The sequence below is a fragment of the Pinus tabuliformis genome, chromosome 3_2 (assembly GCF_031772625.1).
Source record: "Pinus tabuliformis cultivar Carrire ecotype Pingquan chromosome 3_2, CPIR1, whole genome shotgun sequence".
Taxonomy (NCBI): domain Eukaryota; kingdom Viridiplantae; phylum Streptophyta; class Pinopsida; order Pinales; family Pinaceae; genus Pinus; species Pinus tabuliformis.
Genome location: NC_142302.1, coordinates 38,459,503 through 38,482,243, shown reverse-complemented (window position 1 = coordinate 38,482,243; position 22,741 = coordinate 38,459,503). Strand labels below are relative to the sequence as shown.

At 37.7% G+C, this 22,741-nt stretch overlaps 1 pseudogene; it reads left to right on the top strand.

Annotated features, from left to right (window-relative positions):
- The first annotated feature begins 18,911 nt into the window (after positions 1-18,911).
- On the top strand, positions 18,912-19,487 carry LOC149179707 (metal tolerance protein 5 pseudogene; annotated as a pseudogene).
- Positions 19,488-22,741: the final 3,254 nt, after the last annotated feature.

Here is a 22,741-nt window from a genome sequence, read left to right as displayed (position 1 = left end):
TGTTGTTATATAAATGCATGCATGAGAGCTAACCCACAGGTTGGAAAGAACTATATGATAGCCGAGATCTACTCTTCCATTGAGGGGAGGTTGATACATCTCATGGGGAAAGGTATAATGTACATTGTTCTATTACATTTGGTATCTACTTGATATACACTCTTATGGCATGAGTAAAATGTAGATGACAGGTGGCAAGACGACCTAACTAGATTATTCGATGACAAGTCCAACCAGCGTTGTAGTGTAGTCCATATTACGGTGTTGACCCTAGTTGTGAGGAGGGGTGGAGGTATTTCCCACTGTGTAACCTCCAAACCTGGAATCGTGGGAGGGAAGTGATGGACACGCTCCCCTAGATGTGTGATGACGATTGCCAGTTGCCTGCTAGGGAAGTTAGGTCGATATAGTCGACGTTTCCGCCATGTTGGTTTTATTAGTGGTTAGATTGGTATAGCCGATGCCACCGTATATAGCAGCAGAGGATGGATACGGCGGGAATGAAAGCAAGTCAGGAGGGATAGGAGGATATAGATGAGTTGGAGACTCTTGATGGGAAGTAATGTCATTGTCTGACTTATCAAATTTTACTACTATAACTCTCTCTCCATTTGTTATACCTTATTGCCAAACTACTTTGAACTCTTGTATCTTTTACACTCTAATTTCGGGACGAAGTTTTATGAAGGAGTGTATGTAATGCCCTATTTAATCTTATCCTGCAAATTTTACTAAGTGTTTAAATTTCCTTAAAATATTGACTTATAATTATCAAGAAATATTGGTACATACCTACATTGGTGAAACAATAAATTTGGTACTGATATAAAAAAAAATATTTACCTCCCCAAATTTTTAAATTTTGAGAAGACATAGTCCTCTCCAATTCATTACCAAATTATATATATATTCATACCTCATTCTCAAATGTCCTCTCAAATTTACTTGGGAGAAGACATGGTCCTCTACAATTAATTACCAATTTATATATTCATCTCTCATCCCAAAATGTCCTCTCACATTTATTTTGGAGAAGACATGGTCCTCTCCAATTAATTACCCAATTTTATATTCATGTCACATTCCCAAATGTCCTCTCAAATTTACTTGGGAGAAGACACGATCCTCTCCAATTAATTATCAATTTATATATTCATCTCTCATCCCCAAAATGTCCTCTCACATTTACTTGGGAGAAGACATGGTCCTCTCCAATTAATTACCAATTATATATATTCATCTCTCATCCCCAAAATATTTATTTGGGAGAATACATGGTCCTCTCCAATTAATTACCCAATTTTATATTCATATCACATTCCCAAATGTCCTCTCATGTTTACTTGGGAGAAGAGAAGTCAAATGTAAGGATGAGGGAGAAGTTATGACATTAATGAGAAGTGGTTGAGGTGGAGAAGAGAGGGGTGCATAAAAGGGGAAGGATGAGGGGAGAAAGGGGATGCTTGGTCTTTCTTTTGGTTTTGGTTGGTTGTGGTTTTGGAGGAATTGTTTGAGAGAGAGGTGGGGAGTATTGTTTATCTTGTACACACACTACATCTGGTTGGACTTGCGCTCGGAAGGCTAGGGAACCTATGGAGGTTTCCTGGGCTAGGAATTACTTCCTAGTTGGCTGGAAGATAAATCCAGTCGGTAGTCAAGAGGAGCATTCCAGCAGGAGCAACATCTCAAGGGCATCTCCACCGGGCCATCGATACAAGTATTCTTCTATGCATAGATTACTCATGTAAGTGATTGAAATGAAATGTTCACTATTTAAATTGTAGGAATTAGATTTTAAATGGTAAATTATTATCGTTTAAATGTCTTGTCAGAAAATAGATCATTGCCATTTTATTGCATTTAAAATTAGAGAATATAGATCTGGTAGAGGACCCTAGGAGGTGATCTTACACTGTGGGGGAGGGGCGAGGCGGCTGGGACCACCCTGGTGGCCCAACGGCCCGCTGGGGTGGCGGGTCGATTCCCGAAATCAACTCGCCACCCCGGTAGGTTGTTGGGCCACCGGGGTGGTGCAGGGGGTTGGGCGCCAGCCCCTCCACCCCACCCCGGTAGGTCGTTGGATCAGCAGCATAGGGCGGGGAAGATAGCGGTTAGCCCCCCAACCCACCCCGGTGGATCATTGGGTCGTCGAGGTGGGGCGGGGAGGCTGGCACCCCCCCCCCCACCCCAGCAACCCAATGACCTACCACCCAGGTCGGTCGTTCAGTCGTCAGGGTGGGAAGGGAGGCCAGGTGCCTACCACCCCCCCCCCCCCCAACACCCCCCAACCCCACCCCGGCGGCCCAACAATTGGCCCAGGTGGCGGGCTGCCGAGGTGGGGTGGGGGGCTAGGTTCCGGCGTGGGTGGTAGGCTGATTTCCGAGGTGAGGTGGCAGGGGGTTGTATTTTTTAATTTCTTATTTTGTTTTTAATTTTTTTTAAATTGTTATGTTTTACAAAATTAATTATCATTTATTGTTTTTTTGTTAATTTAAGCTATTTTTTTGTGATTTACTAATTTATATGTATTTTTTTTACAGGAAAATGGCATCAAAGAAGATTTATGTGAATCTTTCTGGACTAATGACTGCTAAAATTAAAGGTGGATCCTCAGAAAGCATTGTTGAACGAACCAAACCTGAGGTGATGGCTACAAATCTATCAAGTGCCTCAAATGATAAGAAGACGATTTCATACTAGAAGAAATCAAAAGAAGTGAGATTTATAGAAAATGTATGGTATGTGAAAGAAAGAGAAGGTGAAGATGTGCATATATATCCATATGTTTATATCCCTAATGATAGTGGAATTTATGAGGTGCTGGGAAAGGTCATATACATGTGTTTGGTACCGAACACTGAAGTTGTTTATATACTTACAAAATCGCCCAAGTCACATGACAGGATTAAATATTAGTTATTATATTCATTGTATGACACAAGAGAGGTATCTACAAAGTTGTGTAAACAAATCATAAATGAGATTGCACAAGATATCGTAAGTATTGTTATTTATTTTTGTGTTTTGCGTTATTGTAACTGTCTCATTATATTTTTATAACTTAGTTTTTATTGACATATGATATTTTGTTTGACAGAATTTTGTTGAAAGTCTTTCAATTATGTTGGGAGGCATTCATTTCATAGAGCAAGATGTTATGAATGTTGTCAGTAGTTTCTACTCAGGGTCAGAAGAAGATATGGCAAACAAGCAAAAAGTAGTAATTCATGATGCTACAAAACTACATCCAAGGGATCAGAAAAAAATGCCTCTAGTGGATAAATCTAGAAAATGTAGATAGGTTACTTTTGAAGATAAGGAATTTGAAATTGACACTGAAGAATATGTTGTCATCACTGAGGATGACATTGGAACTGATGTTAGAAAGGAGAAGAGCCATAAAAGAGCAAAGGTAACAATGCCCATGAATGTCTATGTTCTAGTTAATGATGAGAATGTTAGGAGGAAGAAAATTAAAGTTGAACATTCTCAAGTAGTCATTACCAATAGTGAAGATCCTAGTGAAACTTCAAAATAAAGCAGGGAAAACATTACAACATGAGCTTATTTAGAGGATGACATTATTAAAACAAAAAAAAAAAAGCCATTCGACAGAACTTGACAAAAAGAAACTTAATTGAGGGTGGTCGTACATTTTAGCTTCATGTGAGACAAATCTATAAGGTAAGTGAAGGACAATGTAAATATCAAATCAGAAAGCCACACCACCTGCATGTCCACAACTTGAAGACATTGATGAGGTACAATCCATATGCTCATGTGGTTAATTATGTGCTTCTTGTGTATCCAGTTCAAGTTCCCAACAAAGAAGCATTTGATAAGTCAAAATGTTTTGAATACAATTATTATGTGCTTGGGGGGAACCATTCTGTAGAAGCTCAAAGACAATTGATGGAGGAATATTCCAATAACCCACGTTTGAAACAATGAAATGTATCATTTTTGTTGGTTTATTAGATATAGAAGCAAAGTTAGTGGCATGGGATCATAATTTAGATAATGAATATAGGATGTCTATGACTTTCTTCCAAAGAGTTAGATTTATTCATAGTGAATTTGAAGAAAAATGTGGTGGTGATAAGATAAATCTTACTATATCTTTCTGAAAGGAATGTTGTATGGAAATAGTCTATCAAATTGAGGTGAAAATCAATTCAAAAGGCGACAGAGTAAACATTGATATGTTCAGAGGTATTGATAACATTTTTCATTTGGCATTTAGAACTGGAGAGATATGGGAATTGATTAATAATATTTTTATCATGTGGGAGAACAATGGCATTAAAAACTAGAAGGCCAAAAGGTATAAACCATTGATATGTAGCAATAATAAAACAGGTCCTGAAATGAAGCAACTTCCATAAGATATCACTATCACACCTTGCAGAGAATTGCAAGGAGTGAAGGATGAAAAACTTGTCAAAGCAATATTATCTCGTGTGAGGTCAGGGGAATTATCGTTGGAGGAAATGTCTGAGGAATTTCAAAAGTAAGTTTGTTGAACTAATTTTACTTATTTCTAGATTATAATTTTATTTTAAATATAACATATTGTTCTTGGTAGTATTTGTTATACATATCGTTATATTAACTTTTCTTACTTTATCTATTCAGTCACAAATTTTACATGAAAATACAAGAACAAATTGTTAAAATTGTTGAATGAAGATAGTTGGGATGATGTTGTATGTAGCTATCCAGATTCAAGTTCTACATCAACACTAAAAAAAAACCTTATCTTGCATTTAAAAAGGTATGTTGATTTATACATTAATTTTTATTCATCTATATACTACTTTTATTTTATAACTTATACATATATTTGTTTATTTTATTAAAGATGAGGAATGATGCAAATGGAGTGCCAAATAGTTTAGAACCTTTATTGAAAAAATTAAGATCGAAAGACTGAAGAAGCAGCGTCTTATGAATGTTGAACTTGATCCAACTCTTACTCATTTCATTTGGAATGGGCTTGACACTATTCAGTAATACAAGGCTACAATGAAGCCATTGCTAAACTCGTACCTAAAATGGATTATGCCCTAGTTATTGCAGATATTCCTCATGGTTTCAATATCCCAAACATTGGCTATGATAGTGACCCTTATACTTATCAATCTCTTAGTAAAGTGGTTGCAGGATTTGTAGAAGTCATATCATCACCATTATGGATATTTGTGACATTTCATTCAGACACACAATTGGCAATATTATTGTCAACCTTCAAGGGGAAAACAAACTCAAGGATGCAGCTTACATGGTAAGATGTTGAAAATGTATGTTTAATTAATGTTAAAAAAATCATTTATGTACAAGATAATTGAACTTTTACTATTTCATGTTACCGACAAAAGTCAAATCTTCTTAATCGTGAAGATCAACTATTTATAAATGATTGTGAGTTCATCCATATTGATAATTGAGCAAAAGATTATAGCTATATGTCTATTCTTTTTAATCGGGTATATGGAAAGAGTCATAGCCAAGTACTGGTTTATGATGTTGTTGTGAAAAAACTAACATATGAAGACAAAGAAGCAAAATGAGAGATAGTTAACATTTATCGAAAACCACGGTTATTGATTAACTATCTTATAGACATATGTTCAAATGAAGGAGATTGGGTTCTAGATTTATTTTCTGGCTCATGTAAGTTTTATTATATGGAATTGAATTTCAATATCTTATTTCTTAATTTATATGTCATTATACTAATTTACTTCATTATTTCTTTTGTGCTTGATAATTAGGTACAACACTAGCATGTTGCCTACAAAAAGGAAGAAATTGCATTGCCATTGGAAAAGATCCAGTACAGTGCACTTTTATTCAGCAAAGAATTAATGCTCTTTAATTTCTTCTAGATGCAATGCAAAAAATTGGGTTGAAGAAAGGGGATTTAGTGAATCACGTGTGGCAAAAAAGGCAAAGGAACCTCAACCACCATTACATGGAATGATTGGAAAGGCATACATTGGGAGATTCGCAGACATCAAAGATCCATTAGAAGAGGAAAATGAGCAAAATGAAGCAGAAAATATTGTGGAAGAAGACAATGATGTAACTCTAGAAAATGAAGAGTTTGGATTATGTGATATTGTTGATTAAATTTAAGTTATGCTTGGAAATCAAGCTTATTTTTTGTAACTATTAATTAGTTATATTTGTAATATTTTGACTTTGACATTTTATGAGAAGAATAAGCATTCAATTAATGTTGTTATGTGTTCAATATTTGTATTATGTGATTTTCGCATTAATTTTTATGTGAATCATTATTTTTTGAAAAAAACAGTGATTATTATTATTTTTTGACATGAAATTCATAAATAAAAAAAACTATTATTTAACCATTTTTTGTTAAATTTTTCCTATAAAAATTGTGATTTTGACATGTCATTTCTAGCAAAAAATTATCAAAATGTGTAATTTTTTAGTTATATTTATGTTGAAAATGGTTATTTTTATGTCAATTGTTAAAAATTATTGTTTTTTAGAGACAATTATTTGATGTGCATTGAAAAATTAATTAACGATATATAAATATGTAGAATATCGAAACTTTAAAATATCAACCTTCTTCTTTAAATATGCAAAACAATAAAAACTTCACTACAAAAAAAAAAAAAAAAAAAATAAAGACAAAAAATTATGAAGAAGAATACCGCTTCAAAAATTGTTAAATTTAGAAAATAATTATTCACATTTAATACATTATGTTATCACTCCAATATTTCTCTAAGTAGTTAAGAAAGAAATAATTAGAGGTAACCACAAACCTACTTTGGAGATTAAGATCTAGCCTTCCTAATGCTTAGAGAGGGCTCTCTTTATGGTTTAACTTTGTTTTGTTAATTGATTATAGACTAGTTATTATTGTACTTGGGTTTTGATTTGGATTTTGGTGGTGGGATCACTTACTTAGATGAATAGGGGGATGTTTTTTACCATTGGGCTATGGGGTCAAATGTCAAACAAACAGGAGTGGATCAAGTTCTAAAAGCAGTGTCTACAGGGTAAGATAGCAGAGTTACTTTAGATCTCAAGGCTGGATGGTGAAGTGGTTTTCAATCGGATCCAAAGATAAATTAAGGGTTCCTTAGGCCGGATTATGAAGAAAATGAAAGAGGTCAACTGGGATGGGAGAGCAATTAAGGATTCTCAAATCCGGATATCAAAAGAAAACATGTAAATGATCAACTATTCAAAACAGAGTGTACTTAAACAAATTCTGAGATAAATTTCCAGTTAATTCATTCAACTTTTGATAACATTCAAGTTTGTGAAAAACATAAGAAAATAACAAATTTGACAAAGAAAATACTTCACTATAATAGATCAACACATGAATCTTGTAATGCAATCTCTTTATTACTTGGTCCAGTCTGATGTCTTGAAAAATTAGTACAATAACCCTTAGGTTTGTGATCAAAATAACTCTACAAATGTATAGTAATCCACACTCAATACTTCGAATTATGAAGTATTTATACAAAAATAATTTACAAAATATCCCAAACTGTCTTGGGAATTAATCTAGGGGAAAGAAATATCTTCATGCAAGAAGATAGAGATAGATATTGAACTGTTGTATGATGTCCCTGTTTATTAGGTTGTGTTGTCTTTAATCTTTGATATTTTGCCTTTTAATCTCTACTTTGTTGTTGGTCTTCACGCTGGATGTTCTATTCACTCTAACCTTTCAACTGATACACTTTCATCTGGCTGGCCTGTCATTATCCTTTTACTGTGCTTTTCAATTTTATTGTACATTTTTACATTTTGACCGTGTGTTTCTACAATAAGTCATTCAATTTCTCCCATGTTTCTGCATCTGGTAATTGGATATTTATCATTTTCCTATAAATCTCATCTGCCTCTGTGTACTTGGTAAAAGTAGGCTTATTCACAAAAAGGTGTTTTACCTCATGCTGGAGGTAAAACAAATTCTCAAAAGTTTGGTATAGGACCTTGCAAGATTCCCTTCATAAATGAAGTACTTACTTGATCTCTAGCCACTTCTCTTATCTTTCTGTTGTAGTCCTCTTGTGTCATTAACTTATCATTTATTACCAAGGGATTGGGCAGACCTTTTTGCCTCAAAACTTCAAACTTAACCATGAATCTGTCTATAGCCAGTTGCATGGTTTGGCACTTATCTTCAAGGTTTAACATTAAATTCCTCTTGGTGAGGACCCTTTTTACTTCTAATATTGTACCTGTCCTATCAAGTATCTCTAATTCCTGCAATTCATACTTATTTTTGGAGTTGAGGAAGTGAATGATCCTTGCAGCTTCCTCTGGCATGTCTCCTAGCTCTTTTTTTACTCTTTGTATGGCTTCTGTAGCTTATTTTACTAAGTCAATTTGCTCAAAAATTACTTGAATGCATGGCCAAATATCATTGACAGATTCAATGATATTGGCCCATAATTGTTCCTTAGCCTGTCCAAGGGGTTCCTTTAAAGTCAATTCCTTCTCCAAGTTTTTTATTCCTTCATTCATCCTAGTTTTTTTTTGCACTTCTTCTTTGTGCATAATCTATGCAATATTATAGTTAGTCTCTAGACTGGTCACCTTTTCCTTGAGCTTGTTCATTTCAGTGGTCTGAATGGACATGTCTTCCATTGCTTTAACCAACTTACTTGCCTCATCACCTGTTGACCCTGTTGCTAATGTAGACATTGTAGAAGTTGGCAGTGTTGTAGCCATTGGAGCAGTAGGGGCTAATGATGATGCCAAAGTGGAAGGTACTGCAATAGTAATTGTTGGGATAACAATGGCAGGGGCAGTCTCCAAACTAGCTTGTTTTACCTGTATCAAGCTATCTAACTCCTTTTCCATTTCCTTCAATTGATCATTCAATTGTAAAACCAGGTCCATCATCTCTTCCTGATGTGTTTGGCTCTCCAAGACCTCTTTTGTCTATGGGTGCTCTGAATGAGGAAGTTTTAATTGTTTTTTAAGAGCTTCAATGTCCTCATTCTTCTTCTTGATCAACTTCTCAGTAGCTTTGATGTCATTGGGATCATGTCCCAGCTCAATTACCAAGTCCTCCAATGACTTGATCTTGTTGTCCTTAGCCTCTGAGGAGGATTTTTCCAATTTATATTGGGTTGTAATGTTATCTAATGAATTATGCAACTTATGTGCAGCCATGGCCTTCCCTGTCAAGGTGGAATATATCATATCTCCTGCCTGCTTGTGGAATTCTATCTGGTCAGTGGGATGAACATCCTTGGCCAACACCTTAAAGTCTGTTTTTCTATAGTCAGTTGATGTCTTTGGCTACTGGATAGTTGGCTACATGAAGGACACTTGCATTTTCCCTGCTTTGATGTCAAAAGCTGACATCAACCTGCTCTGATTAGCTAGTGTGTGCTTGAAGTATTGGGCATATGTTTTAGCCTTCAACTTCTCATTTCTCAACTTGATCTCCTTGTATCTGTCCTTGATATCTTTTTCCTTATCTTCTGGCTTGGTGAAAGAAGAAACCTCAACACTGAGTTGTCTCTCAATCAGTTGAGTGTTAGATGTTGATGGTTGTTGTGTTTCTCCTGAAGCAGTTGTGCCTTTACTTCTTTCCACCATTGTATCAGTGTCAGTTATTTCCACTGATTCAATGGTTTCTTCCTGTTCAGTTATAGGATTCAACTTGGGCCTTTTCCTGAGCTCAAAATGCTCATCTGTGGTCTCCATAGTAGAACTGGAACCCTCCTCCTTGTTTCTCTTTGGGTTTCTCTCCTCATTTGCTAGGGTTTGTAAAACAAGAGGAATATTCATGGGTTCCCCTAGTTCTGGAACCTACAGGAAAGAACTTTCATCAATTTGTTTCTCTACATCAATCAGTGTATTTTCTACATCCACTACTGTGCTATCCATGTCAATTAATGTGTCTTCTAACCATTCTAGTTGGTTGGAAAACCTCCCAAAATCCAGTCTAGGATGGTGGATGAAAGGTCCCAATTTGACCTTGATTCTTAACTTATTTATTACCCAATGGGTCATACTGCCACATAAAGTTGTTCCTAAATTTAATTTACTGCAGCATCTTGTCAGCCTCTCATCCAACTTCTTTATTATTACAAATGAAGGGGCCCAGTTGAATTTTCATTTTAAATTGGGTTTTCTTCCTAGCTTCTAGGAAGTTGACTTCATCAGAATTGATGATCTGCCTAAAATATTCCAATGCAAATATCCTCATAGGGAGGTATTTGGGTAGTTTGTAAGGGGCAAGTTGGCATCCATAAATTCTAATCTCTATATGGTTATGGTACAGATACCAGTCTCCCACCTTGTTGTTCTTGGCCAACTGTAACACCATTTTGATTTCTTAGCTGATTCTGGGCTGAGAGCTATTGGTCGGCATGTTCATGACTGGACGGACAAATGAATCGATGAAGTCCTTATAGGTGAATGCAGTGGAGAATTTCTGGATCAAGAGTGTCCAATAAATAACTGACCTTGGATTCCCTTTGGTATCCAACTTCTAGATGCTGACAGGGAATTTGTCTAATTGATAATATAAAAACATATGAAATAACACAGAGGAGTACTTGAAGACTCTCTCAGTTGGTAGTATGGTGAACTGTTCATGCATCCTGTCTGCAATGAACTGAGCATATTTTTAAATGACAACAGGAGGCTTACCTGGGATAAAGATGGAAATAAAAGTCAGGACAACCTCATCCACATGCTCATCTGAGGTATATCCTAGGATGCAAGAGAGCATGGTAATAATCTGTTTGCCTCTCTCTAAAAAAATGGTGGCAGCATAAGGGGGACTATCTGTGGGAGTATGGCAGTCCTCTATAATGAAAGTCTAGAATATTTGGGCTATTTTGGCCAGGTCTAACTTGACATATAGGTCCAGCAAGTCACCAATAGACAATGGGGTCTCATTAGGGCTTGGTTGGACCTGCAGCATTTGGTTAATAGACTCTGCAGTGATGGTAAATAACAGCTACTGGTTAGGGGTGATAATAGCCCTTTGGCTAGGAATGTAATAGGCATGACAAAAGTGGATGATGTCAGGGAATGGGTGTACTTCTGGGAACAAATACTTGGGTAAATTAGATTCCCAAAGGTGGATGTCATCATTCTGGTTTAGGAATCTGTCCTTACTCCAGCAGTGGAGCTTTAGAAGGTAAGTTGGGGAAGCAGTATCCTTTATTTGAAAATCTTTGTCTGCTAATGCTAGGTGGTCGATGTCCAGGTGAGGGGTTGACAGAGGTCTCACATCCAGAGAGGTCTGGGAAGCCATGACTGAGTTTATGGATATGAATTAGGCTTGTAGTGGTTGTAGAAGTGAGGTTTGGAAGCCCTGGAATAGTGGGATGGTAGTTACAGTCTATAAAAGAAGGGTTTGGGGTATACAAGTAAATTTCTCTTCAATTTAGGCAAGTTTATTAATTAATTTCAATTAATTAAGCTTTCAATTGGACTATACGTTTTCAAATTGAGAGGGTCGTTCTGGTTTTTCTCAAGAATACCTGGAATTTGGCGGTTTGGCTTGCAAACTGGGTTCAATGGTGAATGCAGAGGGTACAGTAGCTTGAACTATCAACTGGTTGCTTGAATTAGGTGTCTGGAGCTTCTTCAGGTGGCAGACAGTGGTCAATTTGGTCACAGAGGTTTAGGGTGTTGCAGAATGGCTTGAGCAATAGTTACAATGAAAACGAGCAAAAGAGTGAATTGGGGCTTTCTTGACCTTTTAAAGGGTAACGGTCACATTTTGGTGCGGAAACTATAAATGAGCAGTGGGTGGTTTTTTTTCTAGGCGAGGAGGCGGTTTTCTGGGCCATCGCACCTCTTTTGGAGGGCAGGCAATATTTTCCACAAGCACGTGATCTAGCCTAGGCCCACAACGTAGCAGAACAGCACCCTGGAAAAACCGTGAATCTCGCGTGCTCTCGGGCTGTTATCGGGCAGATAATGAACCTGCGCAATATGGATGTGCACCGTCGAATTTGGCGGTATGAGATCGGACGACTGTCGCGTGGTTAAGATGGACGGAGGGAATTGGGAAAGGGATTTACGGGGCCCGGGGTTTAATTACGAATAATTGTAATTAATTAGTAAATAAGGTAGGGATTAAATATAAGTAGCAGGTTTAATAAAATGGGACTAGGGGTTATGTGGCGAGTTTTTTTAACTGCACCGAGGGTTGGTGGGTTAAAAGGGTTTGTTGGGAAATATAAAGCAGGGAGTTAATTAAATAATGCAGGGGGGATAAAAACTTAGGATAAGGGGGTTTTTTGGGTTTTTGAAGGGAAATAGGGAAATTAATAAGGGGGGAAGTTAATATTTGCAATGGGGAATGGGTTTCACACTAGGGAAAGGGGGTTGTGGGTAGGGAAATGATTTTTGAAGGGTAATTACTAGGGAAATGTGTGAAACCAAGGGGTAAGGGTCAAAATGAGGGGAAAAGGGGATTTATAAATGATAAAGGGATAATGGGGAAATTAGCAAATAAGCATGTGGGAGCATAGTGAAATGAGGGGAAATTAGATAAACTAGGTTGTGAACATCTTTTCTTTCTCATACATGCTCCTACACATGAAACACAGGATTAGGCATGATAAATGTGTTTTTGACTCAACAACCTTATACATTTGCAACCTTTTTTCTACCTACCCTTTATTTATCCTAACATTTTTTCTTCACTTTATTGGGTGCATTTAAGCTTGTTGACCCTTTATTTTCTTTTCTTTTGACAAGAAAACTATATAATTCTAACCTTATAACTTCCAATGGCTCAGATTAAACTGATGAGCTCATTTTTATTCTCTACCTAACCACTGATCTACCAAGGTTAAACAATTTGGCTAGATCTTTATTCTCTATCTATCAACATGAAATTTAAAGCATGAATGAGTCAAGATTAAGCTATTTGACCATCATGGATTGTGGCATTTCTGACAAGCTGCACACAACATTCTTTTTCATAAAAAAAAAAGTAAAAAAGAGTGGCATTTGAATTTGCACACTTTCATGATCTGTTTTATTTCTTTTTGGGGTTCATATTTTTCACTCTCTTTTTTTTTATCTTTTTCTTTCTTTTTGTCCTTTGATTATTCTTTTAGGACATACCCTCTTTACATTTTTTTATTTTTAATATGGAAAACATTTTGCAGAAAACAAAAGTATGTACAATATTACAAGACTAACCATAGCCAATTCAAAATTATGAATCCTATTATTATAGGACCCTAACAATGGCTCCACATGGGGATGGCATTTCCTAGTGAAATGTCAAGAACTTTAAGATCAATAGCCTTTGAAACTGTGACTAAAGTTAACTTGTAAACTGCTTTTCTATGGTTATGCTTTATTCATACTTATGATGGTGAAACTTTAAAAGCTCAGGGCCTTCTCTCCAGGCTTCAACTTCAAAAAATTACCATCCAATCCAATCTAAACTTTGCAATGTTATATAAAATGAGTAAAGTAAAGTGAATTACTGTTAATTTTCGGAAAAGTAATGCTTCAGCACTCTACCATTGACAGGTCCTCCTGGCAGATCTATTCCATCTAATTCTCTCAAGGAAAATGCATTGTTACCTCTGTAACCATAAATACCATAAGGGCCTTGCCATAGGAAATCAAATTTTCCATGTTTGCCCTTGTCTTCTCTTCTAGAATCCCATTTAAGTACTTTTTCACCTATGTAAAAATCATCAGCTTTAGTCTTTTTGTCAAAAATATTTTTGATTTTATCCTGGATTACTTGTGATTTGACATAGACTTCTTCTCTAGTTTGTTGCAAGTGTATTGTCTGATTTATCCTCCTCTAGATATCATTTGGTTCTACCTGCAACTCCTGGATGATATTCATCACTGGTACTCCTAAAGATGATGGAAAAACATCATCCATTCCATATACTAACTGATAAGGAGATGTACCAATGGACTTTTTGGTAGTTAGTATGTCTGCCCATAAGGCATTGACCAACTTTTTATTCCATGTCTTCTTGTTGTCTTCCAGTAATTTCTTAATGATATTGACAAGGCTTTTGTTAGAGGATTCTACAAGTCCATTACCTTGAGGGTAATAGGCAGTGGAATGGCCAAGGGTAATGTGATATTTGTTACAAAATTCTACCATTTTCTTGGATTTAAAAGCAGTTGCATTATTAGTAATGAGATTTTGGGGGCATCCAAATCTTGACAGGATATTGCTTTCAAGGAATGAGATAATGACAGAGTATGTGGCTTGTCTAGAAGGGATGGCTTCTATCCATTTGGTAAAGTAATCGGTGGCTGTCAAAATCCATTTATGTTGGGCTGAGGAGGTTGGGTGAATTTCCCCAATGAAGTCTAAACCCCATTGTTGAAATGGAATTTCTGTGGATATGGGTTTGAGAGGTAAAGGTAAAAGCTTCCTTTTACCCTCAAATATTTGGCACTTATGACAGGAGGTCACATGTTTCTTGACATCTGCAAAAAGAGTGGGCCAGTAAAAACTAGCCCTCAGAATTTTGTCAGCAGTAGTTTTCCAATACAAGTGTCCTCCACAATCTCCTGCATGAAATTCTTGCATAATTTTATCAGATTCGTCTTTCAGGAAATAATTTAGTAGAATGCCACCATTATCTTTCCAAAATAAAGCATTGTCTATGATAAAATATCTCATTGATTTCATTTTCAAAAATCTAGCTTTAGTTCCAGATAAACCAGGAGGATCTTGTTAGTTTAGTAAGACAAATATGATATCTGCATACCAAGGTGAACTTATAAAAGATTCATTGATCTGTGGAGTCTCCATCTCTTCCTGATCATCTAGGGAACCAATGAAATTTATATCTAGGGCCTGACAGTTTGATTCAGCCATGAGTTTAGCTAAACCTTGGCCTTTGATAAGTTTTGTAGGCTTTATTTCTGTGTCATATTCCAAAATAGTGGCAATCCATTTGCCTCTCTTTTCTTCAAGCCCATTTTGTGTCAAAATATCCTTTACTACTAAATTTGGAACATAAGCAATGACGTGTGAATACAAGATGTACACTATAAAATCTTTAATAGCTTTCACTAAAGCTAATGCCTGTTTTTCCATTATGTTGTATTTTAATGTTGCATCTCTTAAAGATTTACTAAAAAATGCAATGGGTTGTTCATATCCTTGATCATTCTTTTGCAACAAGACTGCTGCAATAGTATGTTCTGAAGCAAAAGAAAAAATTATAAAATCTTTTTGAAAGTCGGGACTTATGAGGACTGGAGTTTTGGTAAGGGCTTGTTTGATGGCCTCAAAAGACTGTTTATCTTCCACTATCCATTTAAGTGTTGAATCTTTTCTTAACATGTTATTTAGTTCTCTAGTTAATTCTGCTAGGTTTGAACTGAATCTCCTAAGAAAATTTATTTTAACTAAAAATGACTGTAATTCTTTGATGTTTCTAGGATGGGTGATGGTTAGGATAGCCTCTATTCTAGTTGGATCTATTCTAATTCCACCTTTAGATATTATATGTCCCAAGAGTTTACCTTCTTCTATACCAAAGAGTGTCTTTTTGGGATTTAAGGAAATGCCAAATTTTCTGCATTTAATGAAAACTCTTCTTAGGTGATTTAGATGTTCATTATCAGATTTGGAAAAGACTATAATGTCATCTTGGTAAACAATTAGGAAGTCATGGATTTCTTTGGAAAAATCTATATCCATAGCTCTTTGAAATGTTGCTCCTATGTTCATTAATCCAAAAGGCATTTTCAAATACATGAAAGTACTCCAAGGAGTAGTAAATGTAGTCTTTGCTTGGTCCTCTGGTTGAGCCAAGATTTGGTTGTATCCAGAAAATCCATCAAGCAATGAAATTCTAGATGAACCTTTGAAGAATATGGTCCATTTTTGGGAGAGGATAGTTATCTTTTAATGATACTTTGTTCATATTTCTAAAATCAACGCGGGGTCTGATTTCTTCTATTTTCTTCCTAGTAGTGACTAATTTTGAGACCCAATATGAATATCTAATGGGAGCTATGATCTGGGCATCATACATCCTCTTGAATTCCTTTTCAATTGATGGCATAAGAACTGGATTAATTCTCCTAAGTTTCTGTTAAACACATACATGGCAGAAACAGAAGATGAATGATAAGCATGAGAGAGTATCTATTATTAACAAATGATATACATTTATAGTACATTCATATGACCTTTGGTTTTGTATTCCAAGGTCTCTTGGACTTCCTTAGACTATTCAGCTTCTACGCCAACCCTTAGATGATTAGGTGTCCAACATTCCCCCCCTTAATCCGAAGGGTTGTGTATGAGTCCAAGAAGAGAGTTGTAATACAAAACATGCAAAAATTCATGGAAGCATTAGATTGAATGTGCTATCTGAAATGTTGGTATAAGGGAGGTGATTTAAGGATGGCCACCAACACTGGAATGCTTAGTGCAGTTCCCAGAACTCTTCCAAGTCTGGCATGAAGCTCAAGTCTTCTGCTACAGGAAGTGTTCCTGATGTTTTCAAGAGGGAAACCTTCAACCACTAAAGGGAGGTCTCACCCTGCATAAAAGGGAGAACCTTAACCTGAAAAGGGAGGTCTCAACCTGTGATGGTTTAAGGATGACCAACAACTCTGGAATGCTTAATGCAATTCCTAGAACTCTTCCAAAACTGGCAAGAAGCCGAAGTCTTCAGCTAGAGGAAGTGTCCCCAATTCTTTGAAGAGGTATCACCAATTGAAGGCATGATCAGGGGCATATTTGTCTCTGGCTACAACTCTAAATCTGGTATGGCAGGTTGTGGCTCAAGCTCGCTTGATGTGGCTTTGAAGCTTGCAGGTGACCATCATTTCCCCCCTTGTCAAATACAAGGTGAGATGATGGAGAAAACTCAACTGCAAGACTGTTCAATACTCTAGAACAAGTTCAGACATATAGCTGAAATATCTTCTTGGTGGTTGATGCCCATTGCCAAGAAGCGATCCATCCAAGATGAATTTTTGTTCTTTCATGAGATTTGTTTCTAAAGCATATGTTTAAAGAATGACTAGTTTTATGACAGTGCTTACATGTATGAAGATCAAAACAGTGATCTTTCATATGGCCAACTCGGTCACAGTGTTTATATTTCACAATTTGTTGTTATTTTATATAAGAGGAGCAGAATCTGGAACAACTGAAGGTGAACTGTCATGAAGAAATCCAGCACTTTGAAATTAGATTAGGTTGGAGTAGTCTGGAATATGAAAGGACACCTCCTTGTCATATTCAAGACTTGTTCTATGCTTGTTGTGGACAAGCTCTTCCCAAGGTCCGATGGCCGACTTGGGAAGTGTAGACTAAATTTTTGCATCTACATTCACATCTGCTCTTGAAGCAGCGTCAACTTTATTGTCTTGATTATTTTCTACATGTTGATGGGAGTCAATTTCTTACTCAACAAGAGAATTTTTCTGAACATAAACAAGTTCAAAGTCATGACTATACTTCTGTAACTCCTCTTGTTGTAGTTGTGATTCAAGATGCAAAAATCAATTTTTTCTTGTGCATATTATAGACATGTCTGAATTTCCAAGAGAGAGCCTTTGTTGATGTTTACCTTTCCATCAACAGTGGAATGTATCAAGGTATTTAATAAATCTAATACATCACTAATTAAATCCATTTTCACTTACAACAAAAGAGCACTTAAAGAACTCTACCTCTTCTTCTTTTTTTTGGGAGTAAGGAATGCAAACATTCTGCCTTCAGTTTACTAGAGCCAAACTCCAACGATAATTGTTATGCCTCATGATCATGAATCTCATCACTGTTAATCGAACTTGCGCCCTCCTCTCACGGATCTTCAACACATATATACCAATTTTGATTGCACCATTCAATGCATAGAAAATTTCAACAAGTAATGACAACAACAAAGGCAATGTGGCTACTCCGCGGGCCTGGAATCCAAGGGCTTCTGACTTGGGATTCTTTTCATCCGAGGGTTGTGGGTAAACTTTCTGTGATTCATTTTAAGTATCGTCTATTTCGTTGGATATTGTTGTCTCGTCGCTGCTATGTTCAGATGAAGGCCATTGATTTTCTTTAGAAGAAACCCCAATGTTGCGCAATCTACAAAGCCACCAGGTTTCGAATCGTGGTGATGCCGAAAGCCAAAATAATGAAATTGAAGACAGAATTTTGAGCACACATCCTATCGCCGAGCCTTCTGCTTCCAATGGCTGTGAACCCCCTCTTTGCAAATATTTCAAGGGGGTTATTGTAGAAACGACGAGTTGTGTCGATTCCAGCATGCAGGATCCCAAACGTTGGATAGTTCTGCTGCCAATGGAGCCAGTTCTGATAATTACAGTAAAGACATCTGGTTGAATAGCACAATGAGTGAATTCTGGTATTATTTTTCACTACCAGTAGCCTGCTAGTTGCAGCACGCAATATTTAACTGTTTTATCCCTGCGCTTTTCTGCACGCAAAAGGCCTTTAAAGAAACAATGTTTTTACACAACAAGAATCATCAATAAGAACCACTGGATGAATCAACGCAATTCTGCTCCAAAATGGTATGGTTTAAGCTGAAAGTTCCAGTAGGATGCACCAGCGGGCAATTCAAGAAGGCCCGACTACAGAATAATTAAACAGGAGGCTAAAACAAACGAATAATGTTAAATCCACTCCAAATACGCTGGAAATGAGACTTAAAATTAAGTGTGAAATAATGGGTATGGACTGAATTACAATGAAAATGCTATCTAACTGTTCGATTCTCCTACCAAAAAGTTGTGAGAAAAGAAAAGAAGCGATTTAGATGTTGTATCGCTTAGACGAAGCGTTATCACGCAGAGGGCAGAGAGAATTGTCGATGATTCTCTACACATACGTTTTCTGAAGCTCGGGAATCACTGCTTCTCTGCCTCAATTCCCAAAAATTACAATGGCGGAACTTCTGACGTCCCCTCTGTCAGAAGATGGAACCGAGATCCTACTTTCGAATGCTGAGAAGGCCAAGACAAGCGAGGAGAATGTGTGGCGTTTGAGTTTCAATAGGATTTCCAGGTTTGAAAGCGAGGAAAGGCCTCAACAATGCGACCTTCATGATTGCTTTAGTGTGCTCGGTGCTAGTAGCGGTGATGGGGTGGCTGAATATTATCAACAACAGGAAGAGATGCTTGAGGGATTCACAGAAATGGATACAGTTGCTGAGCGTGGTTATCTTCCTGGCTTATCCAAGGAAGAGCATGACAAGGTTGCAAGAAGTGAGACAATTGCAATTTGGTTGCCTAACATAGCAAACATTATCCTTTTCACTACGAAAGTATATGCATCAATAAAGAGTGGCTCATTAGCCATAATTGCTTCAACTCTAGACTCACTTCTGGATCTTTTGTCAGGCTTTATTCTTTGGTTCACTGCATTTAAGATGCAGTCATCAAATCCTTACCTTTATCCCATTAGGAAGAGTTCGAGGAGAGAGACCGTTGAATGCAGTCCAGGAGGGTGGACTGTGTAACATGGACTGTCGACTGTGTAAACAACAGCGTATGGGACAGAGAATCAACGTTACAATGACTCACTTACAAAGTATTACTCAAGTAATGAGTCACTTACTAAGCGTTACTCAAGTCAGTAATGAGGAAGGAACAGGGTATTTTGGCTAAATATAGGACCTGCGCATTTTGATTGGCTACCAAGATATGAGAGGGGAGTCGATTGTTGTGGTGGATGGTGTATAGGAATGTTATATCAGGCTCTAATAAGGTGCAGCGATAGGTGACAGATTAATAGCTGACAAGATTCACTGTGAGGTAAATGTAACGTTTTTGTAGGAAGGAAAGTGCAGAAGATAGAGAGGACAACTAAAATAGTGCACAAGGTGTCGGTTGAATGGCAGAGCACCTTGGAGAAGACCACACAATTAATGGTGGGAGAAGACCAGACATCGTGGCTCAGATACAATGTTAAACACATAAATGGCAGAAACACAAGATGAATGATAAGCATGAGAGGGTATCTATTATTAACAAATGATATACATTTATAGTACATTCATATGACCTTTGGTTTCGTATTCCAAGGTCTCTTGGACTTCCTTAGACTATTCAGCTTCCACACCAACCCTTAGAGGATTAGGTGTCCAACATTTTCTGATAGTTGAAGACCGGTAGATCTCAAGTTGGGAGCCAAGCCTCCCTAAATTTAAGGAAGTTGTTGGTAGCTTCAGTTGTATGAATAAGAAGGCCTAGAGCCTCATTAGGATTCGATTTTTTTTGTTGTAACCAAGAGGAATTTTCAAGATAAGACATTGTGACTGATAAATCTTATGTATTTTTTATATTTTAATGAAAATGAGAAGCATTTCCTTGATCGATGATCTGAAAATCACCGTATGAGTGCCCTCAATGAAGATTTATTAAATGAAGGTATTACAGACTCATGTGCTGGTGGGTGTCTATGCTATTTAGGCAATGGATTGATCAGATTGCAAATACACGGACACTTGAAATAGAAAACAATAGAGAAATACATTAAACAAATACAAGGACACAAAAAATTAATAAGGAGTTCACCCTATCCTCCAGGGCTACGTCTCCGGTCCAGCTCTCAGTGGTGGCCTTCTTTTATTATGTCTTAAGGCAGAGAATTACAATGAAGGGGCTCAATGTGAGTCTCCTGAAATAGAATTTTCTTGGTAGGGTGGTTCTTGGATGCCCCAAGCCACTAGAGTACACAGACTCTTCTCCTCACGAGCTCTGTGACCTTTATGGTCTTTAATGGAGCGAGCCCAATGTGGTGCTCAATTCGAACAGATCCTCTTAGGGATGGCTCGAATTTCTCAAGCTCTCTGGTGCTCGATTCTACCTTTGGTCAGCTCGGCCCTCTATCTTCCGTTTTGTTTTTGCTTCACTGTCTTCTCTTTCTCTGTTCTTCCTTTCTGTGTTTAGTCTTCCTTACGGTGTTCCGTCCTCCTGTTTTTCCTGTGCATGGCTTTAAGGCCATTTGTTCTCATGGTTTTTTGCTTCTTCCCCTTCCACTTCCATCGGTTCACCTGCTATAACTTCGCTTGGAGTTCCCTATTCAACGTCATCATCAGGCTCACAAGGAGTGGCCACTTGTCCTCCTGCAACTGTGCCAACTCACTTCATCGGTTCGGTTTTTCCGTTACATCGTGGAATGAGTCTTGTACCACCTTGGCAGTCAAATCAGACATCAAATTCCTACAAATCGCGGGTTAATCCCCCCTGTCGATTCCGCTTTCCCATCGGGCGCGATCTCAACCGTTAGATCTGGGGCCTCCACATCCGACGTCATTCGCATGTTTCGTGCTGTTGAATTGCTCGACCATTAGCACGCAAACAACGGCGGTTTTCTCTCTCCTTCACTTGCCACGCGTCGGGCACTGAGTGGAATCGCTCTGTTTTCGCCAATTCCGTTTACCGCTTGAGGGTGCCCTCGATCAATACCACCGGTTTTCGAAGCATGGGTCCCGCCTTGACCTTTTAACCATTTCCCCACAGTTTTCCCGGATCTCCATGCGACCGAGCACTCGGGGCCTCTACTTTTCGAGGGGTTTTGCCCAGCGATGCGCGATCGCACATCGAAAACTGCCTCTGTTTCCTGATCCGGGCTTCCCATGGGCTAGTTTCGCCTCTTGTGCAATCTCCATGGGCCTCGATCAGCACACTTTGACCGAGGTCCTCATCGCTCCACGCTAGCTGCTAACTGCCACTGTTCAGGGGTGTTTTTGATCGTTGTTTCTTAATTCTTTAATGTCTCCCCCGACCTGATACAGTCATGGGCCTTCTAACAATTCTTCATGGATCCAATTCGGATCATGGCCTTCCCACTAAAAAAAGCTTTTGGACCACCAAAAGTTGGGTTTTAAGCATCAAATAAGTGATGGTACTGGTTTCTCACTTGTCCAATCTCAATCCACTTTGCACTGCTTGGTTTTGAACCTTTGAGCCCAACTCTGAGGTACTCAACATCTCCCCTGCGTGTCGTCCTCACCTTCCTGTCCAACATTGTGTCTTCCTACAATTCATTAAGATATTAAGGTAGCAGGTCACCAATAGAAGGCAATTGACTCTGCTCTTCAAGGTCCTCAATCATTGAAGGTTCAAACAATCTCAAGCAATCTGCATTTACGACTGAGTAGATGTGCATGTAAGCTGGTAGATCAAGGCGAAAAACATTTTCACCAATCTTCTCAAGTATCTTGAAGGGTCCATACCTGATAGGCTTTAGCTTCTTACCTTCACCTTGCATCCTGTCCTTGCTAATATACAGCCAGACCTGGTCACCAACTTGAAAACTATGCTCCATCCGATGCTTGTCATGCCTAGCCTTGTACTTGGCTTGGCTCTTCTCCAGTTGTTCCTGTACTGCCTGGTGGATCTCCTGGATATATTCAATGAACCTAGTTGCCTTGTCCACATCACTGTGTCCATCAACCATGGTATCTTTACCAAAGACGAAATCCAAAGAATACCTTGGTTTGAAACCAAAACAAGTCTCAAAAGGAGATCTCTGTATAGAATAATGTTTTGCTCTGTTGTAAGCATGCTGCACATAACATAAATGTTCATCCCAAAGCTTAGGATGTTTGCTACAATATCCTCTGAGTAACTGGATCATTGTCCTGTTAACTACTTATGTCTGGCCATCAGTTTCTGGATGAAAAGTTGTGCTTTTCTTCAGTTTGGTGTCCATTTGTTCCCACAGACTTGACCAAAACTTCCCCACAAATTGGGTGTCTCGATCAGA